The 16966-nt window shown below is 37.2% G+C and overlaps 1 long non-coding RNA gene across 1 annotated transcript; it reads left to right on the forward strand.

Moving 5' to 3' along the window:
* Positions 1-505: 505 nt before the first annotated feature.
* On the forward strand, positions 506-6951 carry LOC149844365 (uncharacterized). The gene is made up of 2 exons (XR_016430398.1): positions 506-811; positions 6005-6951. It is a non-coding gene; the product is annotated as an uncharacterized LOC149844365 (long non-coding RNA).
* The last annotated feature ends 10015 nt before the right edge of the window (positions 6952-16966 follow it).

Raw genomic sequence — 16966 nt, forward strand, 5'->3', positions numbered from 1 at the left:
GTATATCTACTTCCCCTGGTATATGCAGATTCTCTGGCTGCGCAACGTGTCTAGAATTTGCCGGTGGGTCCACCAGCGACCTAGATTCATGAGAACTATTCGAGATGTAGTTGGTTCCTTGTGGGTGCTTTAATGGAGTCGCCTGCCATGGAGGGCTCTTATCGAGCTGTTCTAGACGCTGCTTCTACCTGCTACGGTTCAGACTACCGCAGGTATGGTACCTCTGTTGGGATGCTAGCTGCAGAACCATTATGCTTGAAAGATCCACACGAGTAGAGGGCCAAGCCCTCTCTATCTTTTTAAGACCCAACTTGGAACCAGCTTTGGATCGGGTCAATCGCGAGGTGGATGAGGAGAGATCCAACCCGCACTCCACAAGGTCCGACCGATTTAGAGAAATTGGGGTTGACCAACCGCTAAACAAGGGGCATTAAATCTGGGCGGGGGTCCGGTTGGATCCCAACCCCCAATTTTCCTTCAGTTTATATGTAAGGGGAAATGCAAAGATTGTTCTGGAAACGTGTAGCATACTCTCTACCTTGGGGGTCGTGACCCCGGGTGTTTGTCACCTGCTACTCCACCTCGTAAGGTGCAACTTGGAGCCTGCTCTCTCCCGCCCGTGTCCAATATCTCGATCGGATGTCTTTTTTGAACCTGTCTCACTTTCCGACTTCCCCTGCTGCCCCCCCCGCACCACCACCATCATTGTCTCGTCTCCCTCCTTGATCCTCCCGTCTAGACTCGAGCCCGGTGCTTCCTCGCTCCCCGTCCAAAATCGCTCTCCAAAATTCATCCATGTCCACCTATGGAGGTACCCTCTCTTTGATTTCCCAAATCATATTCTTTTTGAATGAATCCTCGATGAAGGGTCGTTGCTCACGGATCTGAAAGCCCTGATTCTGTTTGCTCTTCTAGTCTTGGATTATTGCCTGAATTTGTTGTTTTTGGTGCAGTTTGTTGATGAAATATGCACGCATTTAGTGATAACCCTAATCGTATCCTATTTTTGTTTGGATTTCTTTTCTTTTTTTCTCTAGAGCTGCTTGAATGGGTATCTGTGCATTGCTCTTATTTGAGATTTGTTTCTTCGGTGTTAATTCTGGAAGAATGTCATGCACATTAGCTTAAAGGCCATGTTTTCATCTTCTTCTTGTTTGTTTTTTTTGTCTCAATTGCTTGAATTGGAGAATTTAGCCACTCTTGTTCTGGTTGTATGTTTAGCATACTAATTCTTAATGGAAGATTCACAAAAACCATACTGAAACCCTAATTTATGCTTTAAGCTTATTATAAACTCTTGTAGTTAATATTGATGAAAAATAACCGAGTATTAGCAATTTTATGGCTTGAATGAAAAATAACTGCAGGAATACAATGGCAAATTGGGATAGATGGTTCTTGTTTTTTAAATTATGATAGATGTATCCTGAATCAATGAGGGAGAATTCTTTGTTAAAATGTCTGGAGTTCATCAGTTGTTACCGAACTCCAACTGTGGAATAACTAACCAGCTTTCTGTGTAGCATGAATTTTTTTTTCCATGCACAAACAAACACGTGAAAATTTTTCTCTTTAGTTTCTGGTTCATTTTTCTGCCCCAATTTTTGAAATCGAAAATTTCTGAATGTTTTTAAAACCCCTTTGCACGATTTTCAAAAAATATAGCGAAAACTTTTTTTAAATACGGTTCAAGCCTTGAGCGAGTTACAAAAACAGCATACAAGTAAGACTAGAATAATTAAATCAAACTATATTTTGCATTAAAAATAAATCAAATATTAGTCTCAACATTATCGGAGTTTACCAGACTTAATCAAATAATAAAAATACTAAGTTCTCTCAAAGCCTTAAAGAATTGTGACCCTCTTAGCGCTACCCTGAGCTTATTGTCAGCACCTTTCAACCTACCCATTACTTGAAAAATTATAAGTAGATGCATAAGTGTATAACCTCAGTAGGTAATTGCCAAAATACGTGAAGATGAATATTTCAACCACAAAAATAAACATTGACACATTTTCAGATAACATCTAATTATGCAACGTCACAATATCAAAATTAAGCATAAATCATATCTATATAACTAATCATGCTTGCATTAATATTACAAAAATAAATATGCTACAATACATCATGCCAATGAAATAACAATTTATATACAAATTTAATATTGAAATGATTTCATTCTGATTTCTTATGTTTCAATTTTTCTCGCTCCCGAAAGTACACTCTCGGGTTCTTAACTTTTATTCAACCAATCTAATGGGGGGTATATTTTGCCATGTCTTTTATTAACCTTATTGAATTGAAGAATCTACAACTTCACATCGAGGTTCTACTAAAGTGGTCTGTAACCGAGAGAAATTCCTAGTGGCCCTGCGTGAAATTGATTTCTACTCTGCAGAGATTTTAGACATACCACCTATGACACATGGTAGTCCGAACTCCCTACGGTCGAAAATAGGGGATCAAAGGACGCCGCTGCCCTCCAAAATAAAACAACGGTTAACCGGTCATGTGTACCCCCACTCTCTCTAAAGTGGACCGCAGTCCAAAAGACCTATTTCGAATGGGTCATAGGTGATATTTAATTATTAGGCTCATAAATTAAATTATATGTGTTGATAACACATGCACCCAGGCTCACAAGCCCAATCTCTCCACTGGAGATTCCATAAGCAAGTTTGTTTTGACCCATTAAGATACTCACTGTTCACATTGTGAGCCTGGCCTCCACGAGACAATTATGTGATTATGTGCATGAATATCTTTTCTTTCTCTGGTGCACTATAGGCACCCATATGTTCCACCGAACCTAGGCTCATACAAAGCCACACACATGCTCATATCACATATCATTATCACTATGTCATATGCTCACGTACATAAATTAGATGGATTCATTGACAAGTACAAGGCGAGACTGGTTGCCAAGGGGTTCAAACAAAAGGAGGGAATAGACTATTTTGATACATATTCTCCGGTTACCCGGATGACCACAATTAGGGTGCTTATTGCACTGGCTTCCATTTATGATCTCTCGGTCCATCAAATGGACGTGAAGATCGCTTTCTTGCATGGCGATCTTGAAGAAGAGATTTATATGGATCAACCTGAGGGTTATGTGGCTCCTGGTAATGAAAATAAAGTTTATAGACTTGTTAAGTCATTATATGGACTAAAACAAGCCCCTAAATAATGACATGAAAAGTTTGATAATGTTATTTTATCATTTGGCTTTGTTGTTAATGAATCTAATAAATGTGTTTATTGCAAAGTTAAAAGTGATGGTTGTATTATTTTATGCATGTATGTAGATGATATTCTATTGTTTGGTTCTAATATGGGAATTGTGAATGTGACAAAGTTGTTTCTTAGTAGTAAGTTTGATATGAAGGATATGGGTGTTGCAAATGTGATCTTAAGCTTAAAGCTGACTCGTTCAGCTGATGGAATAAACATTTCTCAATCTCACTTTGTTGAGAAAGTACTTGAGAAATTTGGCTATAACCAAGGAAGATCTGTAGCAACTCCATATGACCCTTCTATTCCTCTTCATAAGAATATGACTGGTGTTCTTGTGTCTCAATTGAGGTATTTCCAGATTATTGGAAGTTTGATGTATCTTGCAAATTGTACGAGACCGGATATTTCGTTCTCCGTGACAAAATTAAGTAGATACACAAGTTGTCCAAATCGCACTCATTGGAAGGCATTGGACAAGGTATTTAGGTACCTGAAAGGAACCATTTCCTTGAGTTTGCATTACAAGAGATTCCCTGCAGTCCTTGAGGGATATAGTGATGCAAGCTGGATAGCCATGAACTCTGGGAGTTATGGCGTGACAGGGTATGTATTTACCTTGGGTGGCGGCGCAGTCGCCTGAAGATCAGTAAAGCAGACCATCTTGTCTCGGTCTACTTTTGAGGTTGAACTTTGTGCTTTAGATATCACTGGATTGGAAGCTGAATGGTTAAAGGGACTTCTTGAGGAACTTCCTTTAACGTGCAAACCAATTCCTGCGATATCTGTATATTGTGATAATATGGCCACTATTATAAAGATTAAAAACACAAAATATAACCAAAAGCAGAGGAGACACATCCAAGTCAGAATAAAATCTTTAAGGGAACTAGTGTCTCAGTTAGTGGTTGTTGTGGACTATGTTGGATCCAAAGAGAACACAACTGATCCATTAACGAAAGGACTAGATAAGTCATTAGTCCTAAAATCCAGAAAGGGGATGGGACTGAAACCCATCAGTAGTTCATCTGCAGTAGCAACCCAACCTATCTGAGTGGAGATCTCACAAAGTAGGTTCAATGTGGTAATAACAAGCTGTAGGGTGAACTAGATAGCACCTTATTTATGAGATACTTTGTATCTGTGTCTGTTCTCCTGATTACTCTGGAAAGGTGTTGTAGCTGCTAGTTAAGGAAGAGTTAAAACTCTGAATGAGTTCAAAGCCTTCTAGGCAAGATGTTAGCAGTGCATCTCTAGAGAAGCCCACCTATGTGAGTGTGACTGTGTGGCCGCAGTTTAATGAATTGGGTTATTCCTGAAGTCACTCATGAAACAGGGTTCGGGCGCATGGCCTTTAACACGCCTCCCCTAAAGATTACAACAAGAACCTTTATCATGTTGTTGCTAATGGACACTCCTACACCAAAGGTTCAAGTTTAAGACTTCAGTTCACTTCGTTCCTGTGGGGATAAAGTTAGTCAATTAAGGTAGTGGTTCAAACTGGAAGGTACCATTACTGAAAGCATGATATGTCCTGTTGCAGATTGTCTTATCTTGCATCTTGGTTTCCTCCTGTTTCATTCTTTGAATTTGTGGGGAATGTTAGGTGTAAGAAGGGATGGAAGAGATCATTCAAAAGAAAAAACGTGAGTTGTTTTAGAGAAAGTTTGGTTTTGATGACGTGAAATAGTCCCATATTGATTGTGTTTGAGTTTGTTGTGGGCTTTATAACCCACATGTAAACTCTTACACTTGTTCCTGAGAACAAGAGGTTGGGATGACTACCACACGCGCGCGCGCCCACCCGCCGTGTCGTGCTGGGCCAGCTCGGGTTCGGGTAATTGGTCCTTTAGAGCCATATCAATCAAGACCAAAGTATCGTTTTGCTCAAAGTTTTTGTGGATATTTGGATTCTTTAATGGGTTATGAAAAATGATAACGGGTCACGACTCCTCGTAGTTCATGCCCGTTATGGCTCTTCGGATTCCTTTAACGGATCTCGACTCTTCGATTTTCGTTAACGGGTCACATTGCCTCGGATTCCGTAACAGGCTTCTTCCACGTTTCATAACCGTTCGTGGGTTATAAAAGCGTGGTTAGGGCTGGGGTTACTCAGATCAGAGACGCACTGGTTTCTGAAGAAGAGCTCTGCGGTTTTCTCTCTCCCTGTTGCTTTCTCTCTCTCTCTCTCCTGAGTTATCCCGAAAGGGTTTTTTCTGCAACTTCGGTTCGTAGAGGTTGTTTTCGAAGGACGATCCGTCGGAGTGCACCGGTCTGATCGTCGAGGCTATTGTATCCTGGGGGAAGGACGCCGGACCCTGTTTGCACTGTATGTGGGGGCGAATCTTTTCTAAGGGGAGTACTTTCGTACGTCTTAGCCTTTTACATAATCTAAACATGTCTTTGTTGTTTTTATTGTGTTCCTTGCATCTGTTTGTCTCTTTGCTTGTGTCTGAATTTTGGTTTTATGCGGAACCCGACATGCCTGCTCACTGTGTCTGTTTCGATCTGTTAAAAATCATGATTTGTATTATGCTGCATATTATGATTTATATCATGTTTTATATCATGATAATGATTGTGAAACTGTGTGATACGAAAATTGTTCCAACAGTTTGGTGTTGCATTGCAGTCACGCTTTAGCACCTTCTTTAATTACAATGCATAATGACCAATTTGAAGTTCTTTTCCATTATTGTACTGTTCATTATGATAGCCAGAAATATTTACGAGTCAGTCTGAATCCCTGTGTTCTCTGCAGGCTTTCCAAAGAGACTCGCCATTAGCAGTTGATATGTCAACTGCCATCCTTGCACTTTCAGAAAGTGGTGACCTTCAGAGGATACATGATGAATGGTTACAGCAAAGTGGGTGCACCAATCAGAGCAATGATGCATCTTCTAATCAACCTGGCCTCCAGAGCTTCTTGGGACTCTTCCTCATTTGCGGGTTTGCATCCCTTCTTGCACTTGCAATTTTTCTTATACATGCAGCTATCCAGTTCATAAAGTACAATGGCAACAATGGTGAGTGTGCTTCGCCTGACTCAATTCGCCAACCTGTGAGACAAAAATCTGGCATCAGGGACTTTGTTGAAATTCTTAGATGAAAAGGAATCGGAGGTCTCTAAAAAAATGAAAAAGGAAACAAAGTGACAAGCACCAAGGAAGTTCAAGTTCTCGGACTCACAGTTTTAATGACCACTCCACGTCTCCTGCTTAAGGTATGCCTGAGTAACTTCATACACAAGAAGAATGGAAGGTGCAATGCATGTTTTCTCTTTTTCAGCAAACTTTATGCATCAAACATTATGTCATAGTATACTGAAGTGTAAGAAGGGTGAGTAGAAATAGTAACATCAAATTCTCGGAAGATGGGGATAATCGCAATGATCAACTAAGATATCTTTGCTGGCTTTGGTCTATCCAGATGGGCTTTACCTTCATTTGATCCAGAATTTTGAAAAATTGTCCAATTTCCTACGTATCAACAGCAGTCAAGTAGATAACTACTGGTCTGATATTCCATGAATTGAGAAATCCTATCTTACAACTACAAAGTGTAACAACTGCAGCTAAGGTGGAAGAAATGAATATCCACTAGGTTGCTCTGTCAAAAGCTTTCTGATTGTCCTTTATGCTATTACTGTAACATAACTGGAATACATGGTGTTGATTTGTTTCATCTAGTTTATAAGTTCTATTTTAAGACTCTGGAAGCTAGAGCAGACTTGGGCCATTTTTGCATTCAGGACATTGGTCGCACAAGCTTGGTGTGTTTGGGACAATCAAACTTCACAAGCTCTGCCTAAGATGGGCTACTCAAGAACTCTTCTGCCAACCGTATCCACTAAAGATAGAAACTTCACACTTGATTACTCTAGCATGTCAATTTCTTGAGTAAGGACGCACATGAAAAACAGGAGAGAGAGAGAGAGAGAGAGAGAGAGAGAGAGAGAGAGAGAGAGAGAGAGAGAGAGAGACCCCACTAATGCAAATAGTTCAGCCACCTCATAAGCTGCTTAACCAAGTATCTCAAGTTAACAGTAAGCAGCAGCCAGATCTGTTGGTTGGGTGCAGTTTGCATGCAATTATCAATCCACTACCAAATTTCATTTATGGGTTCTGTATGTCTTATTCCTTTTTTCTTGTTTCATGGTCGTCAGATTTGAGTGAAGTTTCATGTGCATGTTACTCACCAACAGGGCAGTGTTTCATAAAGTAACTCTATTAGAAAATTAACCAAAGGATATGCGAAGAAAGAAGAGTGAATGTTCATGATCACGGTCGAGAAAGTATCTTGACAAAGTTTGGAAGTCCATGCATCTTCCAAATTCTAACCTAAACTCGTAACTGCTTGATTTAGTATGGAATGCACAGCAAGCATGCAAAATTTGGTAAATGAACTCAACCTGTCTTTGTCACTGAAAACTTAATAAAAAAATGCAGAATAAATGTTGAAAAAAAAGTAGCTTGGATAGGGGCTCATTTGCCAACTTGACAACTGTTGTTCAGCTTTGTCATGTCCTCTATTTTCCAAGCCTTCCCACTTCAAGATCCAACATCAATTGCAATGATCCAACATCATGCCCTCTCGTGCCCGGCGTGAAGTAATATCACTCCTCTTTATCCCCCCATGCATGGTGCACCACCACCATGCCGCAACTAAGAGAAGCAGAAGAAAGATGGCAACGCGCTCCTTATCCTTCTCGATGCAGTGCTTCTTTGCATCTGGGAACAGCCTGGTGCAGCAGTTTTTCTTGTGGATGCAAACATGGGAACTGTTTTTCTTGTGGAAAGTAGCCCCATTTTTCAATGTCCGACCCCTCCTTTCAGCGGACTCATTTTCCATGGACTTGTGTTCTCTAGAAGAGGGCACCGCGGCAGACGCCACGGCCTCTTCCACGGGAGGCTGATGTAAATCGAGAGGGATTGATTTACGATAAAACTACATTACCTACTCTTGTGCATGGAATCCAAAGAAAAGCATAAAATATCGGAAGAAATTGCAAGAAAAATAGAAAATAACTGAAAATAACAATTTCAATAATCTCATAAATTCTCAACTTCAATATAATCCCTCCCACCTAACAAGTATTTATAGAAAAATAAAACCCTAACCCTACAACAAATCTTCGATAAGATCCAAATACAAAGCAAACCCAAAATAGAAAATCCTAGATCTACTTTGAATCCAAAATAGATCATTTACATAAAAAGCGTAAGACTTGCGAATTTTGTAAATTTTTTATTGTAAAGTTACCGAAACTTCGAAATAATAATGTCTAGTCAAATCATAAGATATATAATAAAATTTAGGATGTCAAGGAATTTAAAACTTAAAATTTGAATTTCATGTTCAAATTGGTGATTGGGTTATAAATTGGATCTAAATCTTGGAGAGATACGTGATCCAGTACAAATAGGCATTCAGTCCAGTGGGTGGGTTTGGATCTCAAGTAGATCCAGAATCCAACCCAAAACTGGATATGAAGTTGTTCAAATCTTAACAAAAAGGATCAAATTTGGATCCTGATCCAAATAAAAATGATGAGGATTCAAAAATCTTGATAATAAAAAAATAAGAAATATATATATATATATATATATATATATATATATATATATATATATATATATATATATATATAAAGAGAGAGAGAGAGTATAGAAGGATAAGGTGGCTCGCCCCCTTGGGACCCACCTACCTTGTTGAGAAAATTTTAAACTTTAAAAAAATAATAATATATATAAAATACATGCGATAGAATCAAAATCCCCTAAAACCCTAGTTAGGATAAAACACTTACCTAATCCACTTCCCAAAAACGAAAAGGGAATGAAGGGTGGTAAATGGAGCAAGTGTGGGTCGCCCCCTCTGTGGGACCCATTAGCCTTCAAAGAGATGATGACCTCTCCCTTTTCTATCTATGTTATAATTTCAAAAAAAATATGCATACAAAAAAAATATCTATACCATAAATTGAGCTAAGAAAAAAATTTAATAAGAAATAAAAGATGGAAAGAAATAAGAAAAGAAGACTTACCTTGTGAGAGTTAAGGACCGGAAGGGGAAAGAGGGTGGCACCCCTCCCTCCTTCCAAATCTCTCTCTCCCTCTTTCTATATCTCCATCTCTTCTCTCAAACCCTCAGTCTAATCCAACGACTCTCTCTCTCTCTCTCTCTCTCTCTCTCTCTCTCTCTCTCTCTCTTGTTGGAGCTCAGTGGTTGTTCGAACTCGTGCATGTGACTAGAACCGGATTCATTTCACCAAGGTAGGATCTCTTTTCAATAGTGCATGAGTATTGGTCCAGCATGTAAGATCATGCTGGACCACACTCCGATATGACTATCGATCCTCCTTTTCATGGTGGGTTCAATGGCATTTAGTGCATTCGAATCCTACAACCTTGAGGATTCAAAATGTGGGAATGAGATACATAATATATATATAAATTCTCTTTCTAATATGATTGTCGATCCTCCTTTTCATGGTGGGTTTGACGACATATTTAGTGCATTCAAATCCTACAACGTTTAGGATTCAAAATGTTAGAATGATATATATATATATATATATATATATATATATATATATATATATATATATATATATATATATATATATATATATATATATATATATATATATATATATATATATATACATATACATATTGTCTCAATTATCTTTCTAATCATCATTTCAAAAATGAAGAACGATTATTTATGCATAATCCATGAGCATTATTATTTTTACAAGATGTCATGGATTTGCCTATGCACATGTTTAGGTGCATGTTATTAGATATGCAGCATGAAAAGATTTGAATGCAAATGCTATGCATCCATGTTATTACACTTTAATGTGTGCACACATGCACTCTGCTTAAATATGTTTTTTTTATTGAATAAAAAAAAGTTTTTTTTGTTCATGCATATGCGTTGGAAATCGTGAACGGGCAGGGGTCGACTTGACCCCCAGCCGTTGTCCCATGTTATTGTGACAGCATTGGCCCAACCGACTATTTTGGTTCGGTCTGATTCGGCCTGACTCGAGAAGGGTTGGCCCTACATCAGACTCAGCATGCATGACAGGGTGCGCAACACCCTATCAGTGTCGTTGTCACTGTTCAAGGCACAACAGACTGGGGTTTGCCTAGACCCAGCCTGCTGCCTATTGATGCGGGTGGCCGATGGCCACTGTAAGCACAACCGGCTTGGATTATCTCGACCCCAGCCACTGCCAGCACCTCAATAGCTTGGCATTGCTGCCCATATCAGGCTGACTGGGTCTGATGACCTAGCTGATTGCTAATGGATAGCAGCTTGGTGTTGCTACCCTGCTGAGCACAACAGTACTGAGCAGCGGCAGCAGTTGTTGCACTATGGTGGTGCAGCAAATTGGGTATGTCGACCCCAGTAGCCTTGTCGATCTCGGGTGACCAGCAGGGTGCTCCACCTTGCTGGTGTGTTGTGACTTGTACTGCAAGAGAAAAAAAAGAAGAAAGAAAAAAATGAAAATGAAATACAGAATATATATATAGATATATATATATATATATATATATATATATATATATATATATATATATATATATATATATATATATATATATATATATATATATATATATATATATATTTGTGCATATATTGAAAGGGCTAGAGAATGCGCAACATGCACAACTGTATATACATGTGACATATGTGTGAAATATGCACAAACACACACATACATACATACATACATACATATATATATATATATATATATATATATATATATATATATATATATATATATATATGTATATATATATATATAGGTCTCAAATGACAAGTTCCAAATTAACACAAATAATGATTGTTAATTTGTCGAATGTAAATGCTTAATGATTGAATATGCATAAATTCAACTAAATAGATATTAGAAATGCTTGTTCTTGACAATGACAAAGAAAAGTGGAAAAATGATAGTTTTGGTCATCATTTCATGTGAAATAATAAATGCGTGAGTATGTTCGCAAAGTCTGTTTCATTTACTATTTTATGCTTAAGTGAATGAATCATTTCATTGAATGGTTTTTTTCGAAACACGTAATATAAGAATTGCGATGTTAGTTCAATTGCATTTACTTCAGAAATCTATTTGGCATGATCGGGTCTCATAAACTCTTCCATCGAACACATGAGATTATGTATCTTTTGCATATGAATGTCGTGACCATGATTCCAAATATAGAATGCATATTATTTAATACATGTGTTTGATAAATCTTATGGATATGGTGGTTCATGATTGTGTGAAAGCTCAAAAATGAGCAAAACAGGTTCAATAGAACCTCTATTGTGCCACATGAGCACTTGAGATTGTGTTTGTGTCATGTCAATACTATGTTGTGACGATATCCAGAGTGCACCTATGTGATCGCCCACGAGCTGAGTCTGGGGTCAAATTGGACCAATGAGGCATTCTATGTGCGCCCAAGATAGCACTATTGAATAATTGCATAAACATAAACATAAATTAAGGCCTGAACGGTTTCATACTAGGGCTTATTTTTGGACCTCGTTAGTGTTTTGACACCACGAGTACATTGGACGGGTAACCATAGTTCACCATAAATTAATGTATTGACTACCACATTAGCGTAGTATGTGTTCTGGTCATGAGGGTAGACTTTTGTGTACCCTGGTATGGTACGTGCACTTTCAAAGCCTTGGTTGCCCAAAGAGGCTGGTACAATAATGTCATAAACATTAAATTGATGAGATCGATGCTTATTTTGGTCCCAGTGTTACCTTAGAGAGGGTAGATGGTACAAACTTTGTGTGTTATTATTCTTGAAGCATACAATATTTTTTATCATACTACGAGAAACAATGACTTGACGGTCCTCCGCTCACAAGAGTTAGGAGATCTGGACTACCAAAATTAAATCATAGGTGAGTAGGTTCTTAAACTTCTACAGAAGTCAGATGCATCATGTTCTCTCAGTCTTTAGGGGTTATCTCTTGGTCATTATACCGCCCCTTTTGGAATCTGATCCAAATAGTCAACTAGGTATTAAATCACCTAAATAATAATATACCCCCAATTGATTTCATTTGTATTGACATATTTGAATTATGCATACCCGCATGGGGTTAATCAAGTGAAACACAATTATTATTACACAGTTTTACTTCCTATAAATTTTAATATTTACATGAATGAAATTAATTGTTGTTATGCTTGTGTTAAAATGTATTACTGGTTTATTTAAACTCCATTATGCTCTTATGTGTGGGCTCCTTACTTGTGTACCTTGAAAAGAGATTTCCTACTGGGACCTGTGGAATTTGACCCCCAACAATTACTATTTTTCAGGTCAGGAAGAATGATGGGAGTTGTTACAATGTGCTAGGTTCATCTCTTTCCTATCATTTTGTGATCCACTTTCAATTAATTTAATGTTTCTTATTAAATTTGTAACTCTAAGATATAATAATTATTGAAAACTCGATGAAATGGTGTTTATTTTTAGTAACTTGATCCGAATTGCATTGAATTGTAATCTCCCAAGATTTTCCAACTTCAATCAATTATTTTTGTTGCGTATTTAAAAAAAACCTTAAAATTTGGATAAAATTTTAGGGCATTACAAAAAGATCCAATTCTACATAAGAAATCCAAATAAAAAACCCTAATGAAGTTAGATACAAATGGATCTTTAGGGACCCGAGTCTTCTGCTCTGCTCGTGCATCATTCTCCCCGGGTTGAAAAAAAATACTTGCCATCAAGTCTTGATCCCACTTACGTTTCTTCCAATTTTGCTAAACTTCTAAGAACCGCGAAGGTGTCGATCCAAAGAAATTGACGACGACAAGACCCATATTGCCAACAATCCAAATATAAAGAGTATATGGACCTTGTTGCTCCTTGGTGGTTGGTGTAGCATAATACTAAGTGAATCCATTTACAATATTTGAGACAAGGTAGAGAGATCCATCTTTAAGGGCTTTTGAATCCAAATATAATTGATTGGATCCAAAAGGGTTCCACCCGGACCAAATGGGTACTTCATGGGTTGTCTAGGTAGTGGATAGGTGTGCAGGGGTATTGGTGGGTTTTGGACAACATTTTGGTTGGTGTTGGCCTATTTAGGAGATTGGGTTGGGTTTGGGTTAATTTTGACTTGGTTAAGATCCTGTCGAATCACGACTGGATCAGGGACATAATGATTCTTCAGACTCGGAATGGGTTGAGTCAGATACTGGATCAGAGTTTAATAGAGATAGGTCTGGTTTAGCCCCAATCTAGATCCAAAATATGTATGAGACTGGTCTTGACCTAGTCCGGATTGAAACTGGAGCTTTGTTCAGATTCGATTAGGTCCAGTTTTGGTTTGGATATGAAAATTCAGACCAAAATTAATGAGTTGGGCCTAGTTCAATGACTGAACCCCTTGGACTTGACCCGCATTACCCAAAATTGGAGTGTATGGGGTCAGAACCGACCCGAATCAGGAGCCTAGACACTTGGAACCGGGTCTTGCACATAGGAACCTGGTTGAAACCTATTTCTTGAGACGACATGGTAATGAAAACCCTGCATCATTCTTTTGCTTGATGTAAATTGAGAGGGCTCGATTTGCTATAAAATTGTGTTACCCTACTCTTATACATGGAATCCAAAGAAAAGCAAGAAACACAGAAAGAAATTGTAGAAAAAATATGAAATAAATGAAAATAACAATTTCAGTAATCTCATAAATTCTCAACTTCAATCTGTCTCTAATCCCTCATACATAAAAAGTATTTATAGAAAAATAAAACCCTAACCTTACGATGGATTGTGGATAAGATCTGAATACAAAAGCAAACCCAAAATAGAAATCTAAATCCTAGGTCTACTTTGGATCTGAGATAAATCCATTACATAAAAGATTCAATTCTACATAAGAAATCCAAATAAAAAGACTCTAATAAAATTAGATCCAAATGAATCTTTGCATAAGAGGCAAACATGCCCTTAATTACTGTGTTGGTGAATATGTGAGCCTATCTTTAATTATTTGCTTTAACGTTCTTAGATATTTTAGATTTGTCTTGCCATACCTGTTTCTTCAGTGATTGAAGAATGAAGCTACATTGCAGTAGAGATGAACTAAATGGATTACATGGAAGTAAGGTCGAAGGAGACATGCATGCTTAAGCTTAACTACTAATCCATAAGAACATCATAAAGATGGTCAATCAACTTGACGACTGCATTAGGTGAATGATACAAATATAAAGTTAGGAAACCATGATCGCCTACCACGATGGTGATGCTCATGATCTCGATGAACTGATTATATAAGTGCAAATTGTCTCTTCTAGTTATATACGCCTAGTAATTGATTGGCCTTCTTATGTACGTAAGGACATGCATAACAAATGCATTGCATGTTATGCAACCTTAGATCAGGTGGACTCATTTTTCTGTCTTCTTCTTTAGGTATTTCCACACATACTTGGCCCTTCATTATTCACGATGATCATCTTTTTTTTGTTTTTTCAGGATCCCACTGGAGTTCAACATTTCACTCAAGATGAAGTTAGGCTTAGCATGCTTCAATTTGTTTTTTGACCTTGTTTAAGGTAAATTCACAACCAAACTTCTCAATCATTTTTTTCTCCACCACCCTCATGGCTTTATACTTCAAACCTCCACTTGTGTTCATTTCAAGGATTCAGGCTTGCTCTTACATGCAATCAAACAAATATTCTATTTTGATGTTCCTCTCATTATAGTTTGTCAACTAGTTAGACTTCTTGTACTTTCGAGTCTCTCATCACTGATGAACATACAAAGATAAAATAAAACAAAAGAAATCCAACATGTTTTTCATGCATATACCAAAAAGTAATCAACCAAAATAAATCCAGCATGCTTTGTCTTGATTTTTTCATGCATATACAATAAGAGAAATACATTCAACATGAATTTACACACAAAATCCCTAAAATCCCAAGGAGTAAACAAAAAAAAACATAGATTACAAGTGTCAACTAAAGTGAAAATCAACAGATTTGGCTTCGTTTTTCATGCACATACACAGAAATTCATTCAAGCACAAAATCCCTAAAACCTAAATGCATAATCCGAAAAAAAAAACCAAACTCTAGATCAAAAGGGTAAGCCCAAGTGAAAATCATTCTATTTTGCTTCATTTTTAATGCATATACTCATAGAAATACATTTAACATGCATTTACATCCAAGATCCTTAAAATCTAAAGGGATAAATAAATAAATAACTAAATCAAAAGGGTTGGTCCAAGTGAAAAAACAGTTGATTTGGCTTTACTAAGTGGTTCTATTTACGAAAAATGATTGTAGTGTACGACAAAAATGATGTATTTTCCTAAAATGCTTTCAATTTGACAAAATTTGCTCGATGACCAATTAAAACCGCAAAAAGCCAATTTCGTTAGGGCTTTTTTTACCCTCCGCATGTGCGAATCTCACGAAATTCGCGTGACAAACTCCTACTTAAAAGGAGGTCTGCACATTTTTTTGTGTGGACATCACGAACTTCACATAATAATATTTGCTAACATCATTTTAAGCCTAAACCTTGAAACTTTGCAAACACCTAATAAGTTTGCATAAATAATATGAAATTTGCATAAAAAATATGTGAACTTCATATTAAACTAAACCTCGTAACCTCACAAATATCTTACTTAATTCACATATACCGCATGAAGTTCGCACCAAAATGTATGTAGTGAACTTCCTGAAACTGAAACCTACCAATACTTGTGAGATCCGCATAAAAATAACTTGTTCATACAATTTCATTCAATTCATTCATTCTAAACATAGTCATACATATATTCATTTCATTCATTCAAAAATAAATTTGCTCGTACATATATATTCATTCAAGTCATTTAAAAATGAACTTGCTTATACGTATATTTATCTCATTCATTAACAAATAAATATGTTGAAAATATTCAAAGTACATAGCTCAACATTAGAAGGTTCAACAAACGACGTCGTGGATGGTCATTAATTGATGAAATAGGAAAAAGACTCAACATCAGGGAGTTTGTTTTTAATGTCATTTAGGTTATTGTTTTTGTTTGCAAACTCTCTCTTCTCTCGAGCAAATATTTGAAGCAAAATTGCCTCATCTACAATTCGACTCTTGAGCTTGTGAATCCTGCAATCTAACCTGACTCTTGAGCATTTTAAGTTTGATCTTTGACTTCTTAATGCTAGTTGGATTACTATTTTTGTCTATGGACCCTCTTTTCTAGCGCAAATAATTACGGTGAAACTGTCTCTTTTGCACACTCTATGCAATAAAACTTTTTTTTTTTTAAGAATCATCAACTTCATTCACCACCTCACTATATTCAATTGTTTTTTTCCTTAAAACTTGTAAAAATAGATAACAAAGTTAACCGTATGGCCTACTTTTTTTTTCACCAGTGACCAACATAAATATTCCCTAAAGAAATTTGATTTGGAATCACAAGAGGACCATTGCAATTCCATTTATTGCACGAATGAGAAAATCAGAAAATGGCTCTCAATCTCATTGGCCGCGCAAATGAGAGTCCTCTCGTGACTCTCTTGTTTGCTTTGACTTGAAAGAAGAGAGTTCATGAGAATCATTCTCTCATTTACGTTGAGGGAAAGACTCTCACCGGATTTAATCGATGGTAAAAAAATCTCAGG

This window comes from Nuphar pumila, chromosome 2 (assembly GCF_984573655.1).
Source record: "Nuphar pumila chromosome 2, dmNupPumi1.hap1.1, whole genome shotgun sequence".
Lineage (NCBI taxonomy): Eukaryota > Viridiplantae > Streptophyta > Magnoliopsida > Nymphaeales > Nymphaeaceae > Nuphar > Nuphar pumila.